Here is an 18,190-nt window from a genome sequence, read left to right on the forward strand (position 1 = left end):
TTTACAGTAACCCTCAAATATCCAAACTGGGAGGTCAATGGTAGTTGCCTCTTCCCTGTTATAAACTCTATATAGAATACTTAAGAGTCTTATTTATGGGATCCCACAGGATGTGGAGACTGGCCACATACGTTCCAAAAACGTAACACTGTGGTTTATCATCTCAAAATTTTAGCATATGATTCAAAAACTTAAAATGCACGAATGAAGACTAGAGTTAGCAACTACAGTGCTACCGATGGCTCTGAGTTCTTTACATTTCAGTAACCCCCATGTCTTAGCAGCATAGGCCACACACTCATTTACAGCGTGGGAGCAATTCCAATTCATTCAAGGTTTTAATATAGAAGCAATACAATCAAATTGCATACAATTGCTCCACAAGAACCACCCTAATTGGGTAGACCAATGTAGACAGTAGTTTTATGTAACATCTTTACGAGGGAACAAGTTAAAAACAAAAGCCAGTGGATTGAGGAGGAATGCTAGATTAAAAATTTAAGTACAGTATTTCCAGTTTTATCCAATACAACACCTTTTTCACTAGTTTGTCTTATCCAGCATGACCCCTGAGGATTTAGATAATGTCTCCCCCCTTTAAGATTAGGATCGCAGGTATAGTAAAAGGGTGTTGTGATTAGCTTTCTTTAAAAAACCTTGGGAGAGAGCGAATCAGAGGCAAGCCCCAGTAATAATCCAGCAAAAGTAAGTATCCTTTTCTGAGGCCACTTCAGGGAGCAAGTGGAAGGATGGTGCTGAACTCTTCACCAAGAAGCCTAGAGCGCATAATGGTGGTTTTATTGTGGGAGAGAGAAACAGAACAACACTTTTGGGGGAAGGGGTGACTTTTCAGGAATTAAATATCATAGCTCTAAACAAAATATCACCTTCACAAGAGGAGCGGGTCTCATTTAAAAACTGAAAATTGCATTAAACGCTTGTCACTGTGGTAAATGGTGGGTTAATTTCTATGATCTGTCACCCATTTGAGGAAGTGACACTAGTTCTCAGAGGGCAACAAACATTCAACTCATTCACACCAGGGCATGAGAAAAAGCTACAGGGATTTTTTTTTTTTTTTTTTTTTTTTTTAATGTTAGGTCAGTTTTAATAGCTTGCTTCTTCTGGCTTGTGTTTGGAAACACGGTATTGCACATGTCTAGCCAGCTCTCAGAAACGGCACCCAAAAATGTACTAAAAAAAAAAAAGCAATCTTATTACAAGTAACATTTTAGATAGCTATTAAAATATAAGTTACATCTTACTGTCAAACAAGTTCAAGACACTCCACAAGTCTACCCCAAAATGAAGATTTTTGTAAGTTTTTTTAAAATGAGGCAAAGGTCATGTCTATGCTAGAGAGCTTACAGCTGTACTGATGCAGCTGTGCTGTTATATGATCTCTCATGGACCTACTCTATGCCAACAGGAGAGAGTTCTCCCACAGCACAATTAAACCATTTCCAATAAGCAGCAGTAGCTATGATGGCAGGAGAGCGTTTCCTGCTGCAGAGTGCTATGCACACCACCAGCGCTTCTGTCGGTGTCACTTATGTTGGTTGGGGTGTGTTTTTTCCCACCCGACGGACAAAAATGTTACCAACAAAAGTGCTAGTGTAGACAAAGCTCAAGTGTTAGGCAGAGCCCAGGGGAAGTCCTCTGTTAACAGAGCACCTAGAGCAATGCTGCTGCAAGTTGTCTGTATCCAATATGCGCCATTGTGATCTGAAGGCATATTTTTGGGTCCAGCAATTGCACTTAAGCATGTGCTTAAGCCCATCCCTTTCAAGCAAAGAAATGAAGCTGCTTCTTATTGTCTCAATTCTATTACACGAAACCCCCAAGCAAAAGGTGTTTGGGGAGCACCAGCAGCTGGATAGTGTAACAAGTCACTGAAGCATGATTCTCTTGGGAGCTAGAAGACAATGCAGCAGGGGTGAAAGTAATGCGGTACGGGCCGGCACACAGTACCGGAAAAAGTGGCCGCCGGTACCGGCCCATACAGCTGACTTTAGAACACTTTAATGTCACTGCCCCTTTTGTGCCCAACGACAAGGGGGGGGGACACAAAAGGGGCAGCGACCTTGAAGTGCTGCCACGCAAAGGCTTTAACATTGTTGCCTCTTTTGCTCCCCCCACAGCCACCGACTGGAGGGTGACGGGGAACAAGAGGAGCAGCTGCCACGGGGCCGGTGATTTCAAGGGCCCAGGGCTCCAGCTGCTGCTGCAGTAGCAGTGGCGGCAAAAGTCCTGGGCCCTTTAAATCGCTGCTGGAGCCCTAGGCGGTGCGGGGCAAGCAGCATGGATGGGCTGGCTGGGGGACACTGACCCCCAGTCCTGCCCCTTCTGCCCTAGTTGCCGGCCCCCGTACCAGTAAGAGATCAATTTTACTTTAACCCCTGCAATGCAGAGAGAGAGTCTTCATGAGGGTCCTAGGATCCAAAATTAGGGGCCAAACTCCTCCCATTCCCCCTTCCACCAACACACACTTACTTCTGAGAGGATAATTCAGAAAAATCAGAACTGAAAACATTTTCCTGGAAAGTTTATCCCCATGCACATCACTTGTAGGGATGCTTCTTGTTCCCATCAGCCATTTACTTCCAATTTGTCATTTGAATGACAGTGTACTAACAGATTTGTCTATTATTGGACATACAGAGGGCTGTGTCAGCACGCAGCATGTACTTATTGCAACGTGCTTGGAGATGCTTGTATGAAAGGTGCTAGGAGCTTATTTGGTACTGCAGTTAGGGTTCAAGTTTAGCAGTAGTCTCAAAGCCACAACAGTATTTAACTTGCCAGAGCACATGGCACAATGAGTAGGTCAATCAGGTAGCCAGAATGCTAAAACACAGAATTTGTACTTAATTTTTAGGGGTTTACTGTTTCCCCACACTTTCCCACAACTGTGAAAGTTACAAAGATAACTTGAAAACGATGCTTTAAAACCAGCATTGCTATTATCCCTCAATTTATCAAAAACTACAAATTGAATTTGTATATCAGTGATTCTCAAGCTTTTGTACTGGCGACACCTTTCATATAGCAAGCCTCTGAGTGTGACCCCCCCCCCATATTAATTAAAAACACTTTTTTATATATTTAACACCATTATAAATGCTGGAGGCAAAGCGGGGTTTGGGATGGAGGCTGACAGCTCATGACCCCCCACGTAATAACCTCATGACCCTCTGAGGAGTCCCGACCCCCAGTCTGAGAACCTCTGATATACAGTAACAGATATATACAGAAGAATGCCATAACCACACAATTTCCCCCTACAAAATATCTGCTGGGCTCCCTTACTACGCTTTCAGTGTGGAAGCATTTAATATTTTCAAATGCAGTGTCTTCTAGAGCATCTATTACCCACAGGGATTATATAATTTTTCAGCAGATAACACAAGAATGTTGCCACAGAGCTCTGAAGATGCAGGGAACACTGTGGGCTATTACTCATTTACGGGACATCCTCATTGTCTGAAGTGTGCTTATAAGTGTCTACACATCTATACAATAGATACACAAAAGAATTTAAAAACTTTGGATTTAATGATATTTACTCAGAGAGATTCCTCCAGCTACAAAATGAATGATTTTACAGATCCCTTTAAATAGCAACTGTAGGTCAGCAGCTGTTATTTTGTTGAGCATTTCTCAGTGACAAATGAAGCAGCACTGGACTTCTTACTAGCCCAATGAAGTCCTGATCCATTGACTCATGCTCCTCGGTGCAATGATAATATAAATAAATAATAGTTCTATGCTATTATTAGTAATTCAATGTCTTACTTCTACAAGAATAAAATAGTGAAAGGAAAAAAAAAAAGTAAACATTAACTTCCATGGAAGCAGAGTAAGGCCAATGCAAACTCACTTTTGAAAAGCTCACCCTAAATTGCCAGGCCCAGCTACTTAGCAGGCAATTAGCAAATGGGGGAAGGATTGGTTGTTCACCACCAGTGGCAAGTTTTTCACTCTCTCTAAAGCTACCTCACATATACCTTTGTTTTATTAAACTTGACCATACACAACCTGAATATCCTGGGAAGAGAGTGTGCTTTTTAGAAGTTAAAAAATAAAAGCAAACAAAACCCCAAAGCAGTTTCATAAAGCAAGATCCCAGAATACCAGTGCCAAAATTCATGTGTATTTAACACGTATATTTATGATGAAGGGAAACAAAATTTAGGACAGAAACATTTCAGAGTTGAGTTTCCAGAGGAGTTATTACAAACCGTAAGAAGATAAAGAGCTTCTTTGACAATGTGATTCAAGAAAAGTTTGACTGAAATGTGTTTCACAAAAGGTGGGAGTATTTTACACCTTTAAAAAAAAAAAAAAAAAGTTTCCAATTACACTCTAAGAAGCTGATAGGCATGTATGAGTGGCATATGCCTTCTGTTATACCTCCAGTCTCTACTTCTTAGAGACTGATTCTGGAATATCAGGTATGCCACAAGTGGTCATTCTAATCACGTCTTCCATCCGGAGAATAAGGCCAAAATAGAAAGAGTTGAGGAGGGAAACCTATGAAAAAAGAAACTAGGAAGTTCTGAGAAATGGATGACTTGTTGCTTAATCAAGAGGCTAAGATGGAAATAAGCAGCTTACAAAAGCTTCATGCTGTACTAATAAGTTTTCAGAAGTGACTTAAAATTAGGTCAGTCCAATTTGTGGCTGATACTTTGTTCTTTGGTGACTATGAACTCATAATGATGTCAGTCTCGTGTTCAAACATGCCACATTTAGCGGCATATAGCTTTCCTGAGAGCCTAACTTTCAGCCTTCACACTGCTGCCAGATTCTTAGCTCATACTAAGCTGACTCAGGCATGCCACCTCAGTTTCGAGGGAGTTATGTTGGCTTCCTGTCAAATACTGTGCAGAGGGGTTGGTGGGGGGGGAGCATTGGGGGAGGGTTTCGTAGTGCTTTATTGACTTAAACCTAAACTGCTAGTCTAGAGCACCTAGGAAGCAGGTGCTTCCAGTTGTTTTTAACCTTTAGGTCCTCATCTAGTGAAGTCCTGAATGAGTTCTGAAGGCACACAGCATCTCACAGGATTAGGCCCTTAGTTTGGAGACACTTTGCATAGAGGACCCCCAAAAAAGAAAAGGCAAACTCAGTTGATATATAATGTTTTTAAACCAAAACACAAATTTAGTTTTTCAATCTTTATTGTTTCGGACACAGACCTTGCCCAGGTTCTTGTAAAGTACTTAGCGGATTCTGGCATTAGGGATGGTTTATGAGGCAGCAAGTATATTGTGACGTTTGGATTTAACAGTTAAGCTTTGGTCATTGGTGGCCTGGTCTAAAGCCATTGAAGTAAATGGAAAGACTCACAATGGCCTCAGTGGGCTTAGGATCAGCCCCTAAGGCACCAAAATACTGTGGTTATCTGGCCAGTTACAAGTAAAGCAGCAATTTTTTGGGAGGGGGTGGGCGGGGGGGGGGGGAGGATTATCTATTGCTGTAGGTGTCTTAACAAAACCCGATATATTTGTTTCTAATGACAAAAAGCAGCAGAGGCTCCCAACACTGAAACATACACGAAGGTGTAAAGGAAAGTGCAACAGAATAGTCCACTAATCACTTTGTTCAGTGTCCACACCAGTAACGAAGAGATGCTAGTCCAGGTTTTTCTGACCAGTGGCGACATGGAATTTTTGTTTTTCCTGACACAATGTCATAAATCCATACCATAGACTACTCTGTGGTGCAATGCTATAGCATGGGTTCCTTAGCACGCAGTTGGGGGAAAAAGGTCTCTTCCCACTATATGCAGAAAAATCCAGGCTAGGTCAGGGCTGTTTACAGCACCAGTGTCAACTGATGCATGGATAAGATTTAAGTTCTCTCTTTCATTGGTAGAGTGGTCAAATGAAAAACCTGTGGTCTTGCTAAACTACATTATAACTAGGACTGCTGGAAAAAAGAAAAAGGGTATTTTCTCTGGAAAAAAAAAAAAGCTCACAGAAAAGAGAATTGAAAAATATTTGTTTCCTCTGAAAAACTGACCAGCTCCAACAATAGCAGAAAATACAGAAATGGAAACTAGCCGTACAGAATAGAAGGAAACCAAGACCCAATAACCTGGCTCTTCCAAACTAATAACATTTCATGTTTTTTCTCCATTTCAAGGCTTCATTATTCAGTATCAACAAATCAAATGACAAGACAGATTTTCCAAGGGCAAGTACAAGGGAGTGGAAAAAAAAAAAAAAAAAAAAGTGAGCCTTTTAAATTGTTACAGGAGAGAAGTACCCTGGAAGTACTAGGCCAAGATCCAGAGAATAAAATATCAGCTAGACAGCTCTCCATCTATTCAGATATCTTCCTGGGCTTCTCTGATCGGAATTTTGCAGAGGATGGAAAGTCCAAGATTGCAGTCCCCAGCAGTGACTGTCAGCTGGTTGTAGGGAAAGAAAAATGGCATTACTGGGAGAACCAGTCTCTCCCTGTAAATGCCAGATGCCTCTTGGATGGGAAAGTCTGGGTGAGGAGTGCTCTTGGAAATGAGATGTTGTCTCCTCAGCTCGGCTTTCCCCAGACTCCGAGGATGGAAGCCTGGGTGATATATTTGTGGAATGCATCAAGACATGCAAGAGGGGAAGGAGAAGTCATTTTCTCCTCAGCTACAATTCCAGCAAAGCTCACTGTCTCGTCTCCCTGGGAAGAGGTGCAGAAAGAGCAAGTTTTTCCCTTCAGGCTTCTTTTCTTGTTTGTCCACCATACTGGGACTGAGAAGCAACATGCCAGGGCACATGCTGCTGGAAGCCAAGAATTAAGTGACCCAAGCGCCACAAACTGAATGTCTAGCACAGATCCAACCAAATTAAAGCCCAATTGCACCAGAAATATAAGATTTTGGTTTGTTTTTAGTTCAGAGAAGAAAAAAAAAAAAAAAAAAAAAAAAAAAAAACCTTTTCAAGCCACAGGGAGGTCTAGCTAACCTGCCTGCAGCTGTGGATGCAGAACAAAATCAGATGGTTCTTCAGCAAGAAAAGTATATTCCTGATTTTTTTTTAATCAAAATCAGTAGTTATTTATTTGTACCATCATCTACACTTTCCCCTCAGCTTGACTGCCCTATTGAACAGAAATCTTAATACCAAATTAGTTATTACAGGCAGAGTGGTATTGCTGCTTATTCTTAGGAGGTTACCTGAACTTCCTATAAAACCCTGGCTTTTAGTGGCTTGTAACTTTGCCAAATGTAAACCATTTGGGCTGAACTCTCCCATGCCAGGTGTCTGTCTCAGGCTGAGCTGTTTTGGACAGTTTCAGCTAAAACGGTTCAGCTGTTTGCGAGAACAAGATTATGGAAAAATATATTTTGCCCATGTTAAAAAAGTCTTTCAACCATTTTGCTGAGAAACCCTAGAGCCTCTGTGCTTTGGAGCAGGGCCTTGACATATGGCAGGGAGGTCACGCTGGTGTTGCGTGGTGGTGCCTTTTGCCATCCATGTGAAAACTCAGCCAAGTTTTAAGTCTCCAAAAAATAAACTGCAGTTGGTAATGCTCCTTAAGGACTTAGAGTTTTGCAACTAAATTCTCCTAAGATTCCATCCGAACAAAGCAAGGACTTTCCCTGCAGTTGCTGCTCCTGGGAATTACTTAAGAGAGCTACATTAAAAAAAATATATCACAGTTGTAAAATCAAGCATTCAGAAGTTAGGCCATGTCACAGTTTAAGGTTTTCCATACAACCTTAATTCATCCCCCCTGTGCATATGCAGTATGATAATTTAATTACATGATTACATACTACTTTTCCTAAGAACCCTGCCCAATTCAGTGAATGGGTAGTTATGTAACCAAGGACCCATCTGCTCTGCACTCACATTAAAGATACCACTGAGCCATAAAAGATAAGAGATGCTAAGGTTCCAAAGCCCTCATAATTTCCATGACATTTATTTGCATTATTTGGCAGTCTGTTTTCAGTACCTGAGAAAGTGATCTGCTTTAGAGACTAGCACTTTTACCAGTTATAAATCTACACAAACAGCGAAAACATTTGCAATTGACAGGAATATAGAGCAAAACAAATGAGACCACAGAGTACCATACAAAAAGCTTCATTAAGGTAATGTTGGATTGCAGGTGCATCTCTATAATTCTGAGTGACTCTTTCAAAAACGAAGTTAACAAAAACTAAACAAAAAGCAGTAGGAAAGGCAGGAAAGTCAGAGCCAAGGTTCATTCAGTTCACCAGAAATCAAGCCTCTGAAGGTCTGAAAAGTCAGTTTAAGTATCTCAATTCTGCCCCACAGAGATGCCATCCTATCAGTGTCTTACAAAACAAAAACAACCCACTCCCCAAACAGAGTATATGCACCACAAAAATATATGATAGTAACAGCAACCAAAAAGAGATGAGGTCGTACGTAACAGAAGCAAGTTCTCACAAGCTACTTTTTGGAGACTGGCAGTAAATTTTCCCCTTACCGGTCTGGTGCCCCATGTGACATTGCTATCAGACTGTCTCAAAAGCTGGCTCTGTAACAACTACATATCACAAGACTGGATTTGGCTAAGGACACGTTCACTTCTTGCAATAACAGACTGGAAGAAGGATTGATGGAAAGACAAGAATTAACCTCAGGAATCGTGGCTGAGGTTTTATTTATTTATTTTTTAAAAAGACATTGAACATAAATCTTTTAGAAGTTTAAATGGTTGGGAGTTCTCCCAACTTTAGCAAAAAAGTTTCCCTTTGTTAACTAATGGAGAGCGGTGAAAAGTGCCACTGTACCATTGGAAAAAAAAAAAAAAGACTTCTTTTGGATTTTTAGTCATCCAGTTGTTTTGCAATTAAATAAAGGCAGTGAGGGAGAAAACAAGATTGAGATCACTGGCCAATCTAAAATAATTATTTCATTAGCTAATGACAACACCATTATCTCAAAGTTTTATGTCACAGTTAGGTATAAAGGAGGTAATTAAATCTGTAGTCAGGCCTGTTTCTAATCTTTAGCATTCACCACTCAGGGTATGTCTACATCTACAATTTTGCAGCGCTGGTTGTTACAGCTGTATTAGTACAGCTGTATAGGGCCAGCGCTGCAGAGTGGCCACACTTACAGCAACCAGCGCTGCAAGTGGTGTTAGATGTGGCCACACTGCAGCGCTGTTGGGCGGCTTCAAGGGGGGTTCGGGGAACGCGAGAGCAAACCGCAGGGAAGCAGGTCTCCTTCCCCGGTTTGCTCCAGTGTTCCCCGAACCCCCCTGCAAGCAGATCTCCTTCCCCGCGGTTTGCTCTCGCGTTCCCCGAACCCCCCTGCAAACCGCGGGGAAGGAGACCTGCTTGCGGGGGGGTTCGGGGAACGCGAGAGCAAACCGCGGGGAAGGAGACCTGCTTGCAGGGGGGTTCGGGGAACGCGAGAGCAAACCGCGGGGAAGGAGACCTGCTTCCCCGCGGTTTGCTCTCGCGTTCCCCGAACCCCCCTGCAAACCGCGGGGAAGGAGACCCGCTTGGGGGGGGATTCGGAGAACACCGGAGCAAACCGCGGGGAAGGAGACCCGCTTGATTACCAGAGAGGTATCCTCAGGTATGCTGGGATACCTGCTTATTCCACGGAGGTCAAGAAAAGCGCTGGTAAGTGTCTACACTTGATTACCAGCGCTGGATCACCAGCGCTGGATCCTCTACACCCGAGACAAAACGGGAGTACGGCCAGCGCTGCAAACAGGGAGTTGCAGCACTGGTGATGCCCTGCAGATGTGTACACCTCCTAAGTTGCAGCGCTGTAACCCCCTCACCAGCGCTGCAACTTTGTGATGTAAACAAGCCCTCAGACTTAACACTAACTTTCCTCTGGCTCCCCTCACAGTAGCAGACTGTCATCTCAAAATCGGATCTTCAAAATCTCACCTGTCTCTCCAGCTACTGCTCCATTTCCGTTACATTTCTAAGCTCACTGAACATGTTTCTCCAATCTCTAGTTCCATCCAAGACCCGCTCCAGCTTTGTTTTCACCTCTAGAAGTCCACTGAAATGTCTCTCAAAGTTTTGAGCTACCTCTTCCTAGCCAAAGATCTGAACTATTGCACCATCCTCTTTGACTTAAATTGTCAGGCACCGATGACACAGAGGACCATGCTTCTCTTCTTGAAATCTTGTCCTACTTTGACTTCTGTGACTCTAGCCTCTCCTAGTTCTGCACCTACTTCTCTAACTGCTCCTGCTGTGTGTCCTTTGGGGAATCCTTTCCAACCCTCTTCCAACTTTCAGGGGCAGGAGGGGTTGGGGAGGAAGGTTCCACAAGGCTTTGTCCCTTGATCCCTCTTTTCTCCTTGTACACCTTCCCACTGGGTACTCTCCTCTGCAAACAAACACAAATTCCGCTACCAACTCTGTACAGAAGACCCACAGCTCTACATAGCCAGACTCTCACCTGCTTTCTTGTAATTTGGACATCAGCTCAACTCAAAACTCCCGCTAGGTCCTCACAGCCAGGCTATGTCAATCTTGCCAATTCTTTCTGCATCACATATCTACCATATGGCCTTTCCTATCCATCCACACAGCTGAAAACCTCTTGTCCAGGCTCTCATTTCACATCTTTAATTACTGCAACCATCTTCTCTGTCCTTGACAAATATAATCCATATCCATCAGAATGCACCTGCAAAGATCATTTTCCTAGCGGTCACTTGGATCACATCACCCCGACTTTGCATCCCTTTACTGGCGTCCCCTCTTTATCACATCAAAAGGTAAGCTGATTGTCTTCACTTTCAAGGCTCTTCACAGCCTACTCACACTCTACCCATCATCTTTCATTCACTACTAAGATATCAGCTCCTGCCTCCAAATCAGCCAATGATGCCAATTCACTTGTTACATTTCCAAATGAGCACCTTCGTGCTTTGTCTCATGCTGGAAGCACTCCTTGCAACCATCCACAGAGCTACCTCCTCCTTCAAAATCTCTACTTAAAACCCTTCTTTGCCATGAGGCCTACAAAAAACATTGTTAGGCTTCTGGTATGCAAAGACCACTACTTATCATGCTGTCCAATGCTGTCCCATTTCCTCGTACTCCCGTCAGTATCCTCCTGTTATCTCATACTTAAGACCATAAGCTCTTTGGAGCAAGAACCATCTTTGTTCTGTGTTTGTACAACAACAATTAGCACAATGGGGGTCCTGTTCCAGGGCTAGGGCTCATAGGTGCTAAATTAATAGACACCTAAGACAGAAAAGGAACATATAGAAAATACACATTAATTTAAAAAAACCCAACAACTTGTGACATTAGCTTTTTAGCCCAAAACAAGTAATATCTATACCCTCCCAAACACAATCGTCCACACAGGTATTTAACGCTTTGGAGTTCTACCAAATATTAGTGATATATTTAGCTCAAGTCCATTCTGAAAGGATTGTTTTATGGTACCAGGCGTTTTCATCATAGCCATTTATTAGAACTACTATACTATAACCCCACTTCCAAAAAAATTTCAAGCCCCACACATTTATTCAAACTGATTTTCAAAACACAGCAAATTTTAAAAGACAAATTTCAGTCCCACTGATTTTAGAAGTGACATGCAACAACAGTGTTGTGTGTGTATACACTAGGCCCAGACTATTTATTTTATCCCCTTCAAAAGAAAAGGAAACAAGAGAGAGTAGTTTTTTAAACATTACTAGAAATATCAGGAATGACAAGTTTGTTCTTCCCTGGTTTTTCTGGAGAACTTCTTTAGGGGTGCAGGGATCTCCCCAGGCTGGAGAAGGAGCACATGTGTTGCATTACATTGAACAAAAACAGCTTTCCCTCCACCCTCAAGTGTTAATTATGCCTTGGAGTGGAAGGAGGCCTGGAGTACACACAGTTTTTGTACAAGTATAATTGTGTCATTGGGGATGTGTGATTTTTAAATAATATGCAGTTATACCAGAGTACACATGCCTATAATGATGCAGCTTATTTCTGTATGGGAAGAGGAATAAGCTATACCAGTATAAGCATAGTGACACCAGTGCAACTACATTTGCACTAAAGGGTGGGGTTTGTACTGCATTAACTATACCCATATAGTTAAAGTGGTACAACTTGTGTGTTTAGACAAGGCCCAAGTGGTAACAAAAAACCCCAAAGGAGCCTTCCCATTTCAAAAGTGGTGGTGGTAGGGCGGGTGCTTTTTACATGGAATTTCTCACGGCAACTACTTCAAACTATTTTGCCAGGGGTGGGGTGTAGACAAGATTCTTTCTAACCTGGTAGATCTCCCTTCCCTCCCCCCAGTCTGTGTGATACCAGGAACATATATGGAGGCCCTGAACCAACTTTGGTCACTGGCAGCACCCCCTCCATTCTCTAAGCTACATATCTGGCCCCTTTTATCATAGTATCAGAGCATCTCACAGTCTTTAATGCATTTATCCTCAACTCCCCTGTGAGGTAGCAAAGTGCTGTTACTCTCATTTGACATTTGGAAAAACTGAGGTACAGAAAGACTAGGCGACTTGCCCCCGGTCACACTGGAAGTCTGCGGCACAGCAGGCAACTGAACCCAGATCTCTCAAGTCACAGGCTCTGTCCCCCCACGCCCAGCACAGATCCATTGGAGTCACGATACTAGGAATTACCATCTGGCTGCACAGTTCCCAGGGAATCCCACGGTGGGGAAAAGCTTATGTAGTCTTTGGTAGTATTACCTTTCCATAGGACTTGGAAGGGAGTGATGAAGGAGACTCAGCCTGCACTGACTATGGAGGGCTGGGTGGTGACTGAGTGATGGTATATGAAACAAGACTCCTCGTTCCACCTGAAGGAAAGGAGTAGAAGGACCATTCATCTTGATTTAAGATGAGCAGTCCTGTTTTTTTCCATCTTTCATCCCTTGTCTGGTACCAAGACAAAACTGAATATGATTTTATTGGGTTTCATGCATGGAAAATGCCTTTTTTAAGAGCGCCCTGCTCCTGCTGGCAGGATCGATCTCTCTCTCTCTCTCTCTCTCACCCCCCCCACCCCCGCATGAGAGGTCCTGCTGGCAAGGCACACTTCAAAATGGCATCCTCTGCATGGTGTGACCCCACACGCAGCACTGAAATCAATGGGAGTTTTCCCACTTTGAGAGTGGGAAGAGACCCTTTAAATGTCATAAGACTGAAAAGACACACCCCTTTTATAAAAAGAAAAAACCCACAGTGACAAAGTAACAAAGTCAAAGCAAATCAGGTGCAAAGAGGAGCCATTAGCTAAAATGCAGCAAGGAGAATGTTTCCATTTACCAAGTTCCCTGAACCATGGTCAGTTTCCATTTTTAAATCAGAAAAATCTGCTAAGGAAAGCAAGTTACTACAGAGTGATTGAAACTTTAACTATAATAAATACCTAGAAATGTTGATCTTCAAATAGCTTTACAAATATCAGTCAGTCAATCACTTGGTGACTGTGCGAAGTATTTCTTGTCCTATTTTTTCACTGAGATGGCATCTGGAGATGCAAAAGGTAAGCAATTTACTCTAAGGCACAGAGATTGTGTCAGAATCAATAGCAAGATCTAATCTAAACTGAAGGGATGTGTCTGAAAAGCAGTGGATTATTTCACTTAAAAAAAAAATTAGCTTACAAGATTTTAAACACCACTAAGGATCTAGTCAAGATGAGGTTTAAAACATGTCTTCTCCTAGCACTGACCATGAAACAGAAATATTTTTACAAGGTGGTGGTAAGTCCGGTCTACTCTAGGTGCTAAAAGATGCTTAAACTTCTGCTAGCCAACACACATGCACACACACACACAAAAGATGTTTTCTTATGTTTATCTACACACAGAAGTTGCAGAGGTTTAACTTAAAATTGGTTTTAAAAGGATTTAGCTAAACTGTTACAAATCCCTGCCTGGGCACTGTTCGACTGGTTTAAACCTGTAGCTGTTTATTTTGCTCTGCAGAATACACCTTTTGTTAAACCAGTGCAAATTTATGTGTAAGTCAGGCTCTAGTGTAGATCAGGCCTAAAATACAGGAGTTTCTGGTTTCTGCTATTGTGTTCAGACCACACCTGTCAGGTTAGACAGAAGAAGAAAAAAAAAAAAAAAAACCAACAAAACCTGGTGTGGGAGGAGAAGAAGATGGGGGAAGTGGAACTTATATAGAAGACACACTCCCAAACTTTAGAAGGCTGGATGATTTAAATTGACTTTAAATAAATTAAAAAGGAAAAAAATATATATACTCCATCTGTGGTGACAGATCACTGTTTTTAAAGGACTTGGAAGATGCCAATAAAAAAATCACCATCTTAAAAAAAAAAAAAAAAAAAAAAAAAAAAAAAAACCTCCACACTGCACAAAGCAGGCTCCTTCTCCATTCCCTTTCCCTAAAGAGAACCAGACACATAAAAGAACCCCTGCTCCTCCAAAAAACCACACCTAAGATTTCACTTAATGTTTGCTCATATGGGGCCAGATCTTCAGCTCATGTAAACAGGCATGGTTCCATTAAAAATCAAGTGACTAAATCAATTTACGCCAATTGAGGGTCTCTACACAAAAGAATAAATAGACACAAGTCAGATGTCAAGAATTCTAACATTCAAAAACCATCCAGAGAACACTTCAACCTCCCTGGTCATTCAATTACAAATCTCAAAGTCGCAATATTCCAACAACAACAACAACAACAACAAAAAAGCCTTCAAAAACAGACTCCAACAAGAAACTGCAGAATTGGAATTAATTTGCAAACTAGACCCCATTAAATTAGGCTTGAATAAAGACTGGGAGTGGATTGGTCATTATACAGAGTAAAAACTCTTTCCCCATGCTAATTTTTTCCCCTACTGTTACTCACACCTTCTTGTCAACTGTTGGAAATGAGCCATCCTGATTATCACTACAAATGTTTTTTTTTTTCCCTCCTGCTGCTAATACCTCATCTAATAACTCACCTTAATTAATTACTCTTGTTACAAGTGGTATGACAACACCCATTTTTTCATGGTGTGTGTGTGTGTAGAAGTTGCTTGTGCTGATCATCCTCTCCCCAGCCGCAAAAGTCACAGCAGTGCAGCTGAAAAGGTTATACGCTGTTTATTCTGTACTATATTCTTTTTAAACAAATGTTTAAAAGAAATGCAACTGACTACTAAGGATTGTCAGATAACTATTTCAGTGTAGGAAAGGCTCATGGACAAGAGGGGAAACAGACTGAATAGACAGGAGAAACAGACTACAAACATTGCACTCTCAATGCACAGTGTAACCACAACGGAAACAGATTTTTGTAAACGTATAGTAATCATAGGTGTTACTTTGCAACAACTGATGAAAAACCTCAGACTTTTTTTTAAAAATTGGGTGGTGTCCCTTAAATAGGGATCCCAGTAAAAGAGAAGTGTTGCAAATTAATCAATAATTCATGCCATGTTGCTGCACATACCTAGTTCTGGGCTCTAATTTCCCCAGCTGCAAAACTTGTATGTATGCATGCATGCATCTCTCCATTTCCTCCAGGGATAGCGAGCAGATTGTGTCACTGCTCAGCACACCTACCAGGTGACACAAACAGTGGGTTACAACAGCAGTTAAAGATGCTACATGATGGAGGCAAAGTGACATTACAAATGTTACAAAGAAGAGACTGTAGGGAAATAAAGTGTGAAGATTTTCATAGGCGAGAGCATAGGGGAAACCCCAGTCTCTTCCCACCTTGTCTAGTGTGACTGGTAATTCCTGCTTAAGGAAGGGGGGAGGAGGGGAAGAGTATTTGAATGATTTAAAGAACACTGTGCTTAACCTGCACAAAGAACCCTGATTGAACTACCTCGTTATCTCTAGCTTGCCTGCATATATATACCTGCCCCTGGAAATTTCCACTACATGCATCTGATGAAGTGGGTATTCACCCACGAAAGCTCATGCTCCAAAACATCTGTTAGTCTATAACGTGCCACAGGATTCTTTGCTGCTTTTACAGATCCAGACTAACACGGCTACCCCTCTGATAAAGAACTAAGAGGTGGTTTCAAAAGGCTTGGAGTCTTGTTTCATTATGATGTATAAAAGACAGCCTGAAATGTTTTGAGTTTTCCCCATTAAATTTCATGTTTTATCTACCCTGATTTCCTGAAAGCTTATGGATAATATCACAGGCTTATGATGCCCCAAAAACCAACCAAATACACCCAGTCAATTAAGAGAAGTGATTTTTACACAGACCATTTAAAAGATGAGGGAGGTGGGGTTGCACTACAGTATTTAATTCCTATGATTAACAAATAGTTTATTCCATTAGGAATGGCAGTGCCCCCCCACACCATATCTCTGGGGCCTCCAACTGAGAGCTTCAGCGAAAAACACACTAATTTTTAGGAGTAAAACGTGGGGGTGGGTGGAAAACATACAGACACATACAAAAACTTTTCAAACCTTTTATAAATCAAAATGAAGCCAAACAAGTGGCACAAATCTGCTCTTCCTTCCTCCTCCCTACCTTTTCAGGTCACCTTCCAAATTGGCTTGAAAGTCAATATGAATAAGCTGGGAAAGGGGTCACAGTTCACTGTTTCTCTGGCTATCTGCATACTGTTTCAGGCAAGGTTGGGCAGTGATTACACCAATTCATTTAATGAAGGCTTTTCTTGCAACAGAAAAGCTGTAACACAGGAGTTTTTTTAATGCCATTCAGGAATGGTTTAAAAAAAGCTACAAGAGTGAGAAAATCTGCTGTGGGGTTGATGATTCCCTCCCCCCCGCCCCCAATCTATGCTCAGGATAGAGGCAAGTCTGTACACCTGCCATACTGATCCTCATGAGATTGTTTTGCATGTTTTGCAGTTTGCTTACATCTCCACCACTGTGCACACAGGGCCCAAACACACTAACCTAGTAATATAAGCTGCCCAATTTCAAAACCATTGTCTCATGACCTGTTTGTAACTTACAGTATAGACAGAACCTTACTCAGGGCTCCTGCATGACAGCTTGGTTAGGGATTTTAGCACATCTTCATTACAAATGTATTTGTGTAACAGAGGGCCTTGACTCTCCTTTTTTAGTAGCATGGGCTGCTCAATATATTCTCTTTATTCTTTCACCACTGCCAGACTCTGCACATCTATTCACCCTGCCGTAGAATCTCCTTTCTAATTAATGAAATGTCGGGGTCTACTAGGTAAAGCAATTTCCACTAGAGAAGGGCCTTCTTGATCAGGGGTCCTTAATAGCAAATGCATTAAACACCACAAATAAAGATGGAGCTATTCTGGTGACAGTGCAGTACAATTCTATTTTGAATGTATGAGGTTGGGAAGAGATTCAAAAGTGAGGAAATTAAAACCCTTAGTCTCAGCATGAAAGCTACTTAAACAAACCATAAGCGTTACAGAAGGTGTGCATACCATTTAACAAGGAAAAGAAGCAGGAAGGGGGGGGGGAACATTATGGTTAAATGGCAACATCCAAGGGGTTATTCATGACAAATGAGTATGCCTCAGAAAATGGAAATCCAAACCCAGTGGAGCAAATAGAAAGGAGCATAATTAAACCACGGCTGGTGAAATGGAAGTGTGGGAGACCAAAAAGTTAAAGATATAAAAACACTAGCATGAAATTCTTTAAGTGTACAAAGATTAGAGCATTAACAGTTGCACTGGATCACAAAGGGGCAGTTAAGGAGAACAACAGTATTGTTGAGAAAGTGTGTGGTGTTTTTTTTTTAAACTAAGCTTTACCACACAGGACACTGGGAAAATGCTTTCCTGAAAATAGTAGGCCCAAGGTAGGTTAGATGAGGTACTGTTAGACATCAATGTGTTAAAACAAATTGATTAACTAGTAATAAGTCACTAGAGCCACAGGATCTACATCCAAGAGTTATGAGGGAACTAAAAAAAATGAAGCGACTGAGCTGAGAATATGCACTCTCTCCTTAAAAATCAGGTACTTCAGAAGGATTGGAGAGAACATGTTGTACCTATGTTTGCAAATGTACGAAAAGTAATCCAGAGAAGTAAGCCCGTGAGCCCTACTTCTGTATCAAGTGAACCAGCTAATTCTACTTTTAGTCATTTCATAGAACATTTAGAACATAAGACAGGAACAAATTGAAACCACTTTGGCAAAGGAAAATCATGACCCTCTAACAGATTAGATTTCGAGTACGTCAAGTGTCTTTTTTTTTTTTTTTTTTTTTTTTTTTTAAAAAGACCCACACCATT

General features: G+C 41.7%; 1 protein-coding gene across 8 annotated transcripts in view; it reads right to left on the reverse strand.

Moving 5' to 3' along the window:
- Positions 1-18,190, reverse strand: part of DUSP16 (dual specificity phosphatase 16) — a 104,931-nt gene that overhangs the window by 71,885 nt on the left and 14,856 nt on the right. Inside the window, exon 2 of one of the 8 annotated variants that reach the window (XM_050965400.1) lies at positions 15,412-15,520. The exons of 6 other annotated variants lie outside the window; for them this stretch is intronic. The gene's annotated coding sequence lies outside the window, so the exon portion shown is untranslated. Of the gene's footprint in view, positions 1-13,360; positions 13,381-15,411; positions 15,521-18,190 lie in introns of those variants that run through there. One more of the 8 variants, XM_050965440.1, reaches the window with a different exon arrangement.

This window comes from Gopherus flavomarginatus, chromosome 1 (genome assembly GCF_025201925.1).
Source record: "Gopherus flavomarginatus isolate rGopFla2 chromosome 1, rGopFla2.mat.asm, whole genome shotgun sequence".
Classification (NCBI taxonomy): domain Eukaryota; kingdom Metazoa; phylum Chordata; order Testudines; family Testudinidae; genus Gopherus; species Gopherus flavomarginatus.